General features: G+C 36.3%; 1 protein-coding gene across 2 annotated transcripts in view; it reads left to right on the top strand.

Moving 5' to 3' along the window:
- The window catches only part of LOC131155035 (uncharacterized), a 389,116-nt gene that overhangs the window by 372,480 nt on the left and 4,557 nt on the right, over positions 1 to 12,079 (top strand). The window lies entirely within an intron of this gene.

Genomic DNA, 12,079 nt, shown 5'->3' with positions numbered 1-12,079 from the left:
GCTGTTCCTGGGCCATAGTTGCATTTTCCACAAGACCATAATCACACCACAGTCCTTCAAATCTGTAATGTTCATGTTCATTCATACATCTTAGGAGCAAACAAGTTTAGAGTTTCAGTTTGAGTTGGTTGCAGATTTCTATTTATTTTAACCACTTCTTTTGGCAAACATGAGAGGGGAATAGGCCCTTATGCTCCATCATTTTCTTCAAACTTAATACTGCTAGTGTGTCATGGGCTGACTATTTTCACACTTTTGTGAAGGGGCCGTGCAGCGCTAGCTAAAACACTCTTGCTTAACTAGCCAACGTATTGTTTACCAACATCCATCTACGAAACACTTTCATTAGCATTCATTCAAAATAGCAGCGGAAACCGTAAGCAATCGTGGAAGTACTCAAAGTAGTGACAAGCAAGTAGTAAACATTGAATCTACGCAATTCATTAGCAACACCTCCGTTGACAATGTGTGTTTAGCGAGGGAGGAGTAGGTTAAACACGTTGACAATAACTAGTGAGTTTTACAAGACTGATGAACACTCATCCTCCCCTAAAGAGCTTTACATGCAAAATTCATCCTGGCACTAGGAAACATCAAAGTGACCGAGGAGTCATACTGCCTTATTTGGCATACAATGAAATAAATACAAGGAAATAACCCTACACTAGTATTTTCATGATAGAAACCCATCCCAAGTACATGAGAAAAGTGGTCATAGGCAAGCATAATGCCTTGAACAAGCTTAGCTTGTGACATAGTGACATGAGAGCAATGTCCTTGTGGTACTTTCCCGTGAATTGAAGGTAGCCCAACCCAATCAAAGCCAATCTTTGATCCATTGATACAGTTGAAGCCTTCAACTCATTGCCATTTACACTCATCAGTGCATAAGATTTTCCTGTGTTGCTGTGTAATAGCCATTGCCAGAATTTTAAGTCAAAACTTTCTCTTGTCGATTTCATCATTGTCAAGTGTCTACTTTTGCTACCTCACCATTTGCTATTGTGCTAATTTTGTCACCACCTGTCCTTTTTGGAAGATCCTTGCCCACCTCTCTCTCTCTCTCTCTCTCTCTCTCTCTCCCCCCCCCCCTTCCTCCTCTTTTCTCACCATAGTTAGGTTTGAAGAAGGAAAAGGAGCACAGGAGCCTAGCCTTGTTTTGTTTTTGCCTAAAGAGCGGTTTAACTGGATAAAATTAATAAAGATTTGCATCTGGTCCAATTTCGAACTCCAAAATGTGTTTGTTGTTTGATCCATAACCACTCACCAAACTAGGACAGTCTAAACCTATTTGAATTGACCATAAGAGAAAAAAAAGTCTTGGTTCCCAAGGACTAATGCAAGAAAGTCCGAAGAGACATTATAGATTCAAGAACTAGAGGGATCACATACGTGTTCTTGTTGAAAAGACAACTATAATCAAAGAATAACATAGCAAGGACATTGCTGATCTTCATGGTGATGTTGTATACCTTAACTGTGAGTTGAACATGTCCTGGCTACATGCATTGGTGAAAGAGAAGGGAATGGCAGATGCAAGTGCCACCTCCCAATTTGCTTGAGCACATGTTAGAGACCCTACCAGGTAACTTCCAGCATTCCTCTAAGCCTGATTACCTGATTATGGTATTAAATCAATTTGGGAATTTCGTGGGAAGGTGAATCTGGCAATTAGTATGAATTTTTTAATAAATTGGAGAATATTTTTTATTTATAGAGTGAGAAACTAAGGCATGGTTTAGGGGTTATGCTAGTACATGTTGGGGCAATATTGAGTTCCAGCATTGTAACTATTTAGATGGCTTGATAACAGGCTGTAATAGGTTGAAAGAAGTGATAATTCCCAGGTTTGTGTTTGCTGACTATGCTTAGGAGGTTTATTTAAGATTGTGTTCCCTCTGAAGTATAGGAAAGGCATCAACATGTACACGTGAGAGTTTCATAATTACAAAATGTCAGTTTGAGGAGAGTTACTGCAAGTCATCTGGGCTCGGCATTCTTTCCATGAGTAGCTACTTCTATTGCCTTTCATTTTATCTCAGTGACTTGGTCCTCTGACCTTCAAATTTGGTTGCAAAACCTTTGCCTAGAGATCAGGCTTGCTGTCACGTGATGGCTTGAAATGCATATAATGAATGATTAGCGACTTCACTTCTCAGTGAAGTTGGATATATTTTCTTGCAAAGATTACTTTTCAGGAAAAAAAAAAATGTAAAAGCTTCTTGGAAAAAGAACTTGTGAGGCTTCTACTCTATAAATGTGCACGCATACACAAACAATATGGGAGTGGCGGTGTGACATTGCTTTTCGAAAGTCATCACATTTTAGGCTTTAATGGTTTTTGTAATATTCCATGATCAATTCATTATAGGTGTGGCGGTGTGACAATGCTTTTTTTTTTTTTTCCATCACTTTATTTTTTCTTTGTTTTTTCCCCCCTTTCTTGGTTTATTTTGAGTCCCTATCTTTTGGCATTAGTGATGGATGAAGTTAATAGGAGTATCCAAAATGAGGTCCCATGGTGTATGTTGTTTGAAGATGATATTGTCTTGATTGATGAAAGTAGAGGTGAAGTATGATAAGTTTAGAATCATGGAGAGAAGCTTTTGAATCTAGAAGTTTTAAGATAAGTAAAAAATAAGACAGAATAGATGAAATGTAATAATAGTCGTTATAGGAGGAATATTGGAGAAAAATCACATTTAATGGTCAAGAAATTAATAGCACTAGTAGATTTCAATATCTTGGATCTATTATGCAAGTTAAAGGATAAATTGAAGAACATGCAATGTATGGAGTTAAAGTAGGTTGGTTAATATATCTTCTTTCTTATTTAGAATAAAACTAGTTATGCCATGCAGATTAGAATGTTGGGCAAATACAAACAATATATCCAGAAAGTAAAAAGTTGTTGGAATCAAAATGCTAAGGTGGAAGGGTGGTATAACACTCGAAAAGATAAAAGAATGAACATATTTGTCGTAAGTTAGGCATAGCAATTGAGATGATTTGGACATGCACAACATGAGCCAAATAATGCACAAATGAGGAGCAATCTACTTAATGTTAATGGCAATAGAAGGGAGAGGAGTGAACCCAGAATTTTGGAATGGGACAGTAAGGATTTAACAGCCTTCCATTTGTTTGATGATATTGTACAAGATTTGCAGGTTGGTGGAAAAGGATTCATGTAACTGACCCCATCTAGTGGGATATAAGACTTAGCTGTTATTGCCTCCCTCTAGGATTCTCTTTCATGTCCCCGCAATCTTTGTTTTTCTTTTAGTTATGCCATTCAAGGGGCATTTTTTGGGGGTTTATTTTATTTTTTTGTTTTTATTTTTGTATTTGATCTTGTTCTTTGGGATGGGTGGGTTTGCAGTGTAGATTTATTTATTATATTCTTGCACATTTTAACCATGGCTTGCTTTCATTTGCGCTGTTTATAAACTTGACAAGATTTCTCAGTCCTTGTTGAATTTTTTGTAGATTGGCATGGTCATATTTTTTACTTACACATTCATTGTTAAAATTTTATGCTAATAACTAATTGTATCATATGCTTTCAGCGGTTACTTGTCTTTTTTCTTGTATGGATTAGTCTTCATTGAAATTTGTTCCCTTTTAAATTAATATACATTCACTGTTTGTTGGGCCGTATGCAAATGGTTTCCTAAAATTGTCTATGTGAGGCACACTCAATTGAGTTGAGGTGAGGGAATGCACTATATAGAGTGTGTACATCACTAGCTCCTCCCATAATTACAAAAACTTTTGTAGGAAGGAGAAAATATACTAGGAAAAAAATATATACAACGTTCACTCATCATGAGGTAGTCTCGTTGTAAGGGCGAGCGTTAGGGTGAGCCATCAACTTGGACATCTTGAGTTTTAAGAAAACTTGTATTTTAAGTGGACACTTGTGATAAGGGGTTGTTCTGGTAGGTGTTTTAGAGGTAGCCAATCAATTTACAATGAGGCCGCTCCATTGTCAAAAAAATATATTCAACATTGATTTTGCATCGGTGCTCTTTGACTCCTTGATTCACTTGGTTTCTCCTCAATGACTAATTTGTCATTGGAAAAGCTTGATTCGTGGGACTCTTTATTCAATGCAGCAAAGGCTGGCTGACATTTGGTGTGATCATGTGTGTTTGAGGACCCTGGGAGCTAAAGGTGGCATGATTGTTAAACTTTATTGCTCTCCCTCAAATTAGGTTCAGAAATACCTAGTTTGACATGTAGATTAAAATGGACTACAAAGAAGCGGCTTAATAAGAATGTTGGAAACAGGCTTTTAAGATGGAACAAAAATTGTTTGCTAGCCTAGGTGCCTTGAGCAACATTTTATTTGGAAAAAATGATTGGAATCTCAACATGTTTGGTTCAACTATTTAGAATAGGATTCTGAGTTAGACCAATTATATTCAAATTGTCACAAAAATAGTAGGAGAGCTTGATATTGCAACAAGGGGTTGTTTCTTGACATTCCTGATGGGTGCTAGTTACCGATGGTGGAGCAATGAGTAAGTGAACAACTAGCTCAATTAGAATCAGAAAAAAAAGGCATGGAGATCAAAGGGAATTGTTCTTGAAGATGCAGAGCTCATGATCCAAAGTTCTACTAATATTGCATAAAATGCATTTAACAATATGATGGTGACCATTCTAGGAGTATTACCACTACTGCATGAACTGACACACAAGTTTACACTATAGAATAAATCAGTTCTTGTAAATGTTAGGTATAAAAATGGACGAACAATTCTCTACCATAATGAGTAGGGTTTGGGTAAATATCTTCACCACTATGAGTGGAGATAGGCTTGCATAGAGATATGAGCATGGTTTTAAATAAAGGCCGCGACCGTTACGTAACGCCGTTACGTAAAGGTTTTTTGGGTTACCGATACCGTTACACACCGCGAAATCGATGGGAAGAAAAATCACGGCCGTAGCGGCCGTTACGGACCGCGACCGTTACGTAAAGGCCGCTACGGCCGTTACGTAACCGCTACCGGACTGTTACACCAAAAAAATATTTTATTTTTTACTTTTTTTTCTCACTTTTTCTCTCTTTCATATATCATTCTCAATATTCCAAGTGGCAAGAGGGGAAAAAGATTATAATGAGGATGACAATGATACAAAATTTACTTTTTCTTTAAATACTCACAATAGATGCATTAATTAACAATTTCAAAATACTAACTTGATAGGAATTTTTTTTTTTTAATAATATTAGTAATGTGATATTTATGTTCTTTATTTTTCAACTTCATCCTTCTTTCTTTTCTAGCTATTTTATATTTATATTATTCGTATGTCTTATGTGTCTAATAGATTAATGGAGTGTATAATGTATTTTATTTTATTAATTCATTTAGCACACATAAGAATTTATCACAGATAAGAACAATGAGAAGTATAAATACGTGCACACACGTAATTTTCTATCAATGATGGTTTAAAACAAATGTAAACTTGTTGCCCTTACCAAATAACTTAGTTACTCGAACTAAAGGGTTCAAAATACACTAAAACCCTTTCTAAGAATGGCCAAAAGCTTAAAACATGCAAGTATGCCAATATGCACAAGGTTGTGCGTGCTTCAAAAAAATTCACGGCCGTTACACCCGCTTCCTGTTATGTAACATCCGCTACTCCTGCTTCCCGTTACACTTGTTACCGTTACGTTACACTACCCGCTACCGCGATTTAAAACCATGGATATGAGAGACTTCTTAAGTATGTTTGGGGATGTTTTGGTTGAGTTAAAAAACTGCCATCAGCTAATTTTTACACTTCAACAGCAAGGAAGTAATCAAAGATGGCCATGTCCTTAACAGCAAAGACTTGGCACAACTTTGCAATGAATTTAACCATGAGAGAAACACAGTGGTAGTTGTAGCATAGCTTTGGAGTGTCGATTCCACAGAGACAAATTAAAAGAATAGCAAAAGGAACAAAGAAACTAAAGAAAAATATTAAATGATTACGCCCAAAGAATAACACGGTAGTTGTAGCCATGGTTTTAAATAAAGGCCGCGACCGTTATGTAACACCGTTACGTAAAGGTTTTTTGGGTAACCGATACCGTTACACACCGCGAAATCGGTGGGAAGAAAAATCACAGCCGTAGCGGCCGTTATGGACCGCGACCATTACGTAAAGGCCGCTACGGCCGTTACGTAACCGCTACAGGACTGTTACACCAAAAAAATATTTTATTTTTTACTTTTTCTTCTCACTTTTTCTCTCTCTTTCATATATCATTCTCAATATTCCAAGTGGCAAGAGGGGGAAAAGATTATAATGAGGATGACAATGATACAAAATTTACTTTTTCTTTAAATACTCACAATAGATGCATTAATTAACAATTTCAAAATACTAACTTGTTAGGAATTTTTTTTTTTTAATAATATTAGTAATGTGATATTTATGTTCTTTATTTTTCAACTTCAACCTTCTTTCTTTTCTAACTATTTTATATTTATATTATTCGTATGTCTTATGTGTCTAATAGATTAATGGAGTGTATAATGTATTTTATTTTATTAATTCATTTAGCACACATAAGAATTTATCACAGATAAGAACAATGAGAAGTATAAATACGTGCACACACGTAATTTTCTATCAATGATGGTTTAAAACAAATGTAAACTCGTTGCCCTTACCAAATAACTTAGTTACTCGAACTAAAGGGTCCAAAATACACTAAAATCCTTTCTAAGAATGGCCAAAAGCTTAAAACATGCAAGTACGCTAATATGCACAAGGTTGTGCGTGCCTCAAAAATATTCACGGCCGTTACACCCGCTTCCCGTTATGTAACATCCGCTACTCCTGCTTCCCGTTACACCTGTTATCGTTACGTTACGCTACCCGCTACCGCGATTTAAAACCATGGTTGTAGCACATCTTTGGTGTGTCGATTCCATAGAGAGACAAACTAAAAGAATAGTAGAAGGAACAAAGAAACTAAAGAAAAATATTAAATGATTAATGGTGAACAAAGATTAATTTTAAATGCAAATTAAAGTGAAGCAAAGTGACTAATGGAAAAAGTACCCAAATTTGACGAACAGTAAAGCGTCAGGAATCCCTTGCACAAATCCAGTATTTTAATTATTCTTAATTCATTGAATAACTCAATTGGGAACTCTATTCCCAAAATTCCCAATCGGAGGGTATAGATTTATAAATCAAAATTAAACCAAATGTAACCCTTTGAAAAATCATTCACCACTTTTAGAATACATAAATTATTATCCCTATTGGAAAAATAATCCAACGACGACAATATACTCAGGGAGCGATATTGCAGCAAAGAAGTAAATCAATATAGATAAATAATTGATCCAAACATAATCAAAGAACTAATTCATTCAACATAAAAAGCATGACTGAATCCATAAACAGAATAAATTCTATGATTATTCGAAGAAGAAAACATCAACAATGAATTGAGAATGATAAAACAAAGGAGTTTAGTAATTGAAAATCAAATACGTAAATTAAAAATAAATTGAAAATACCATCTAGTGTGCAAGTTCATCCCTAGCCCTACTTGAGAATTTTAGTTTTCCATACTAAGATGAAAGACAAACAAATTCTAGAGAAAACCTTTAAGTCTCCAGTCTCCCCTTTCTTCACAAAAAGTTTAGCTTATATATGTCCCTTAACAAAACCCTAAAAACGGAATAATATAAAAAAAAAATGCTGAAAAATATCTTCTGGTTTCCGGGCTTGGATTGTGGCCCAATTTTGACCCAGTAAACGTCCGGATTAGAGAAAACTATCTCACAATGAATTGTAGCTCTTTCCGTAAGCTTTCCAACTCCACTTGAATCACGCCCATCCGATATCATATGAGGGAGTTATGATTAAAATACAGAAATATGTGCAGGCTGTCTCCTAGCGAATTTCGGACTTGGATTTCTTGCAATTTCCTTGCGTGATTTTTTTTTTTCTTTTTTTCTTGATCCAAATTGCCCTCAAAGCCCATGAGAGTCCTCCTTTGAATTTGATTGGGCTTTGACTTGCTCTTTTATAAACTCTGAAATTAAACATAAAAATCTGCTTAAGAGTATTTCAAAGTAAATAGAAACTCAATTCAAGATTACACATTAATTCCAATAATTTCTATTCACATTTTAGCATTTTAGTCCAATAATAGGGTATTTAGAGGGCACTTTCGTACGCTCATCACACCCCCCAACTTGCTTAATGCTAGTCCCTAGCAATATCCATGCAAAAGAGATGAAAGAGACTAAGAAAATAATAAAATAGCCCATCAATTCACATTTTCCAGATTCACATATCAAAACAATCTTAGGAATTCAATAACCCTATCACAAGCAATCCACCTAAAGCAATTCACAGTGCGTGTGTGTGTTCCAAACTATATCCATCTAACCAGAAGCCCTGACACATGCAATACCAAGAACATCTCAAGCGAAAGGTTCAACTCCATAACTCACGGGCATAAAAGTGTTTCGTGTGAGGATTCTCTCTATGAAGTTGACAATGGGTGTCATGGTTTTAAATAAAGGCCGCGACCATTACGTAACGGTTTTTTGGGTTATCGATACCGTTACACACCGCGAAATCGGTGAGAAGAAAAATCACGGCTGTAGCGGCTGTTACGTAAAGGCTGCTACAAGACTATTACACCAAAAATTTTAATTTATTTTTTATTTTTTCTTCTCACTTTTTCTCTCTCTTTCATAAATCATTCTCAATATACCATGTGGTGTGAGGGGGAAAAGATTATAATGAGGATGACAATGATACAAAATTTACTATTTCTTTAAATACTCACAATAGATGCATTAATTAATAATTTTAGAATACTAGTTAGGAAAATATTTTATTTTGATAATATTAGTAATGTGATATTTATGTTCTATATTTTTCTACTTCAACCATCTTTCTGTTCTAGCTATTTTATATTTGTATTATTTGTATGTCTTTTGTGTCTAATAGATTAATAGTGTATAATGTATTTTGTTCTATTAATTAATTTAGCACACATAAGAATTTATCACGGATAAGAACAATGAGAAGTATAAATACATGCACGTAATTTTTCTATCATTGGTGGTTTAAAACAAATATAAACTTGTTGCCCTTACCAAATAACTTAGTTACTCGAACTAAAGGATCCAAAGTACACTAAAACTCTTTCTAAGAAGGGCTAAAAGCTTAAAACATGCAAGTACGCTAATATGCACATGGTTGTGCGTGCTTCAAAAAAATTCACGACCATTACACCCGCTTCCCATTATGTAACATCCGCTGCTCTCGCTTCCCGTTACACCCGTTACCGTTATGTTACGCTACCCGCAATCGTGATTTAAAACCATGATGGGTGTACACACACTCTTATGGGGAATTAGGCAATTATGTGCAAGCAGCAAGCAAACATTGATCTCTTATGATAGGAACACTAACAAATGAGACTTCCACCACTCTTTCCAAAAGCTTACTTAGGATCAGAACGGTCAACACAAAAGGTTGTAATGTGGCTTGGGTTCTAGGCTAAATGAAAAGGATTCAAAAACTTTCAAGTACATACAAAGGGAATCTTATTAAATATCTTAGTAGACCACACTTCTCACTTGATGTACTCTCCAACTTTTCAGATCATCGAATAATAATGCTTTTCCTTCTTCTTCCTCTTCTCTTTTTTTTTTTTTTCAACAATTTGATGAACAAACACATGCCACTTTGGTATTCTTGCCATTGCTACCCAAACTTGGCCTTTATTTATTTATTTATTTATTTATTTTTTAATGAGTAATGAGTTTGCCACGTGATCCAACACCAAATAAACAATGAATGGACAGCCTATAGAAGAATCCAACCGTGAGAAAGAAGTCACTTAGGCGAGCACACAGCTCTTGGAGCTTGGTTGACACCAAAAGCAAAGTCATGATTTCTATTAAAATGGGTAAAATAGTACTCTATTTTTTCATTAACAAAAACATAATTACATGCTTAAAAATTGGGATGAGATAACTGATGAGATTGATTCAAGATCCAAATCTTATAAATCCAAGATATATTAAATGGAGGAAAGGAAGCAACACACCATCAATCATTGATGCGTCATGGATGGAGAATCATCTGTCGTAGACAAATATAGTTATTTGGGCAAGGGGGGGTCAAACACAATAAAATATAAGATGGTGTATTTTGCTCTAGATGGCACCATTTTTTGTGGATCAAACACAATAAAATATAAAATGGTACACTTTACTTAGGATGGTGCCATTTCTACTTGTCGAATAGTCCCATCCCCACCCCAACAACTTGATTTTTTATTTGCATCATCACCTTCAAAAAATGCCATGAAGTCATTAAAGTTAGGCCTAACATGATGTCTTTAAGGATTAGGACATGATGTAGCACCAAGTTGAGTTTCATTCTTGGCGGGCACTATTTGAACTGGTTCAACATCATGGTGTGATGGACCTTGCTTTGGGTTTACTATGTTCAGCCTTGTAGGCTCTTGATAAACCAAGTCTTTGGTTGTAGCGTTGTGCAAGTTTAGAGAAAACTATGCTCCTGCATTTAAGGAAGATGAAAATGTAGAGGTAAGGATTGAGGTGAGCTTTGATCCAATGGTAAGGGTATTGATATCCAAACATGAAGGTCATGGGGATCTCTCTCCCTCGTCACCAATTGCGATGGTTCTCTTCTTCGACTTTGACACTGCTTGAATAGTGCTTTGGCATTGACAAACTCAAACCCTCTACTCTCGACTACGATGGTTTTCTTTTTTGAATTTGTTTGTCTCCATCCTGTGTACTAATGCTACTTTGATGCTAATTAGAAATGGCTTCATTGTTGATGATCTCATACACACTATTCTTGTGATGGTTCTCTCCTTTGACTTCATTTTCCCCCCTCAACTTCTTTGACATCATTTTCTTCCCTTAACTAAGCTTGTGATGATGGTAGTTCTCTCCTGGATTTTTAATCTAAATTTCTCCTAGGTTTTCCACACAACCTTGCTTTCTCCACTTGTTTCCCTTCGCCTTATCGCCTACTCGTAGTAAACCTCTACTCATCTCCTAGGTACTAGTCTCACACAAATTCCTTCTCCTCCTCTTCTTTCCCTCTACCCTTACTTCTATGCACAATAAACTATATCTTACCCTAAATCTTTCTCACCAACAGATTTAGACTTATCTTGGGGGACAGTATTAGTCTCACATAGTTTGCATTCATCCATGATAGACAAATCGTTGATGCGGTACTAGTGGCTAATGAGGTGGTTGAGGATGTGAAGAGGGAGTAGGAAGGGGGTTCCTTTTTGAAGTGGATTTTGAGAAAGCTTACAACAAGGTCAATTGGGGTTTTCTAGGTAAGGTGTTGGGGAAAAAGGGCTTTGGGGACTGATGGTGAAAGGGGATCAAGGGGTGCCTTAGCTCTACTTATTTATCTGTTATTGTCAATGGTTGACCTAGAGAGTGGTTTAGGGCCTTTGGGGGTCTCAAACAAGTGGACCTACGCTCCTCGTTCTTGTTCACCCTAGTTGTTGACTCTCTTAATAAGATGCTTCTCCACACTTAGGGTAGGAGAGTTATCAGTGTTTTGCATGTGGGGAGGAAGCGGAGATGTCTCACCTCTAGCTTGCTGATGACACCCTGCTCCTTCTCGAGGACAATTCTGCTAAATTTCAAGAAGTCTTTTTGTTGCTAAAGATTGTTGAGCAAATGTTGGGCCTTTAGATTAACATGTCCAGGAGTGGGATAGCAGGCATCAATATAGGGGATAGAGCTCTTCAAAATTTCATTTCGCTAGTGGGTTGTGAACCTTTTGAGTGGCCCCTATCCTATCTTGGTATCCTTTAGGAGGGAACACAAACTCTAAAGTCTTCTAGGATCTTGTGGTAAATAAGGTGGCTAGGAGATTGGATGGTTGGAACTTGGAAGAAGGTTTATTTCTCTCTTGACAGTTGAGCCTTTTTAATTAATGCCTTACTCTCGAACATTCCTATTTATTATCTCTCCTTGTTTAGGATTTCCTCAAAAGTAGCCAAGTCACTAGAGAGGCTGATGCG

The sequence above is a fragment of the Malania oleifera genome, chromosome 5, assembly GCF_029873635.1.
Source record: "Malania oleifera isolate guangnan ecotype guangnan chromosome 5, ASM2987363v1, whole genome shotgun sequence".
NCBI lineage: Eukaryota > Viridiplantae > Streptophyta > Magnoliopsida > Santalales > Ximeniaceae > Malania > Malania oleifera.
Note: the sequence above shows the minus strand (reverse complement) of the source record. Positions and strands in the feature narration are given on the sequence as shown.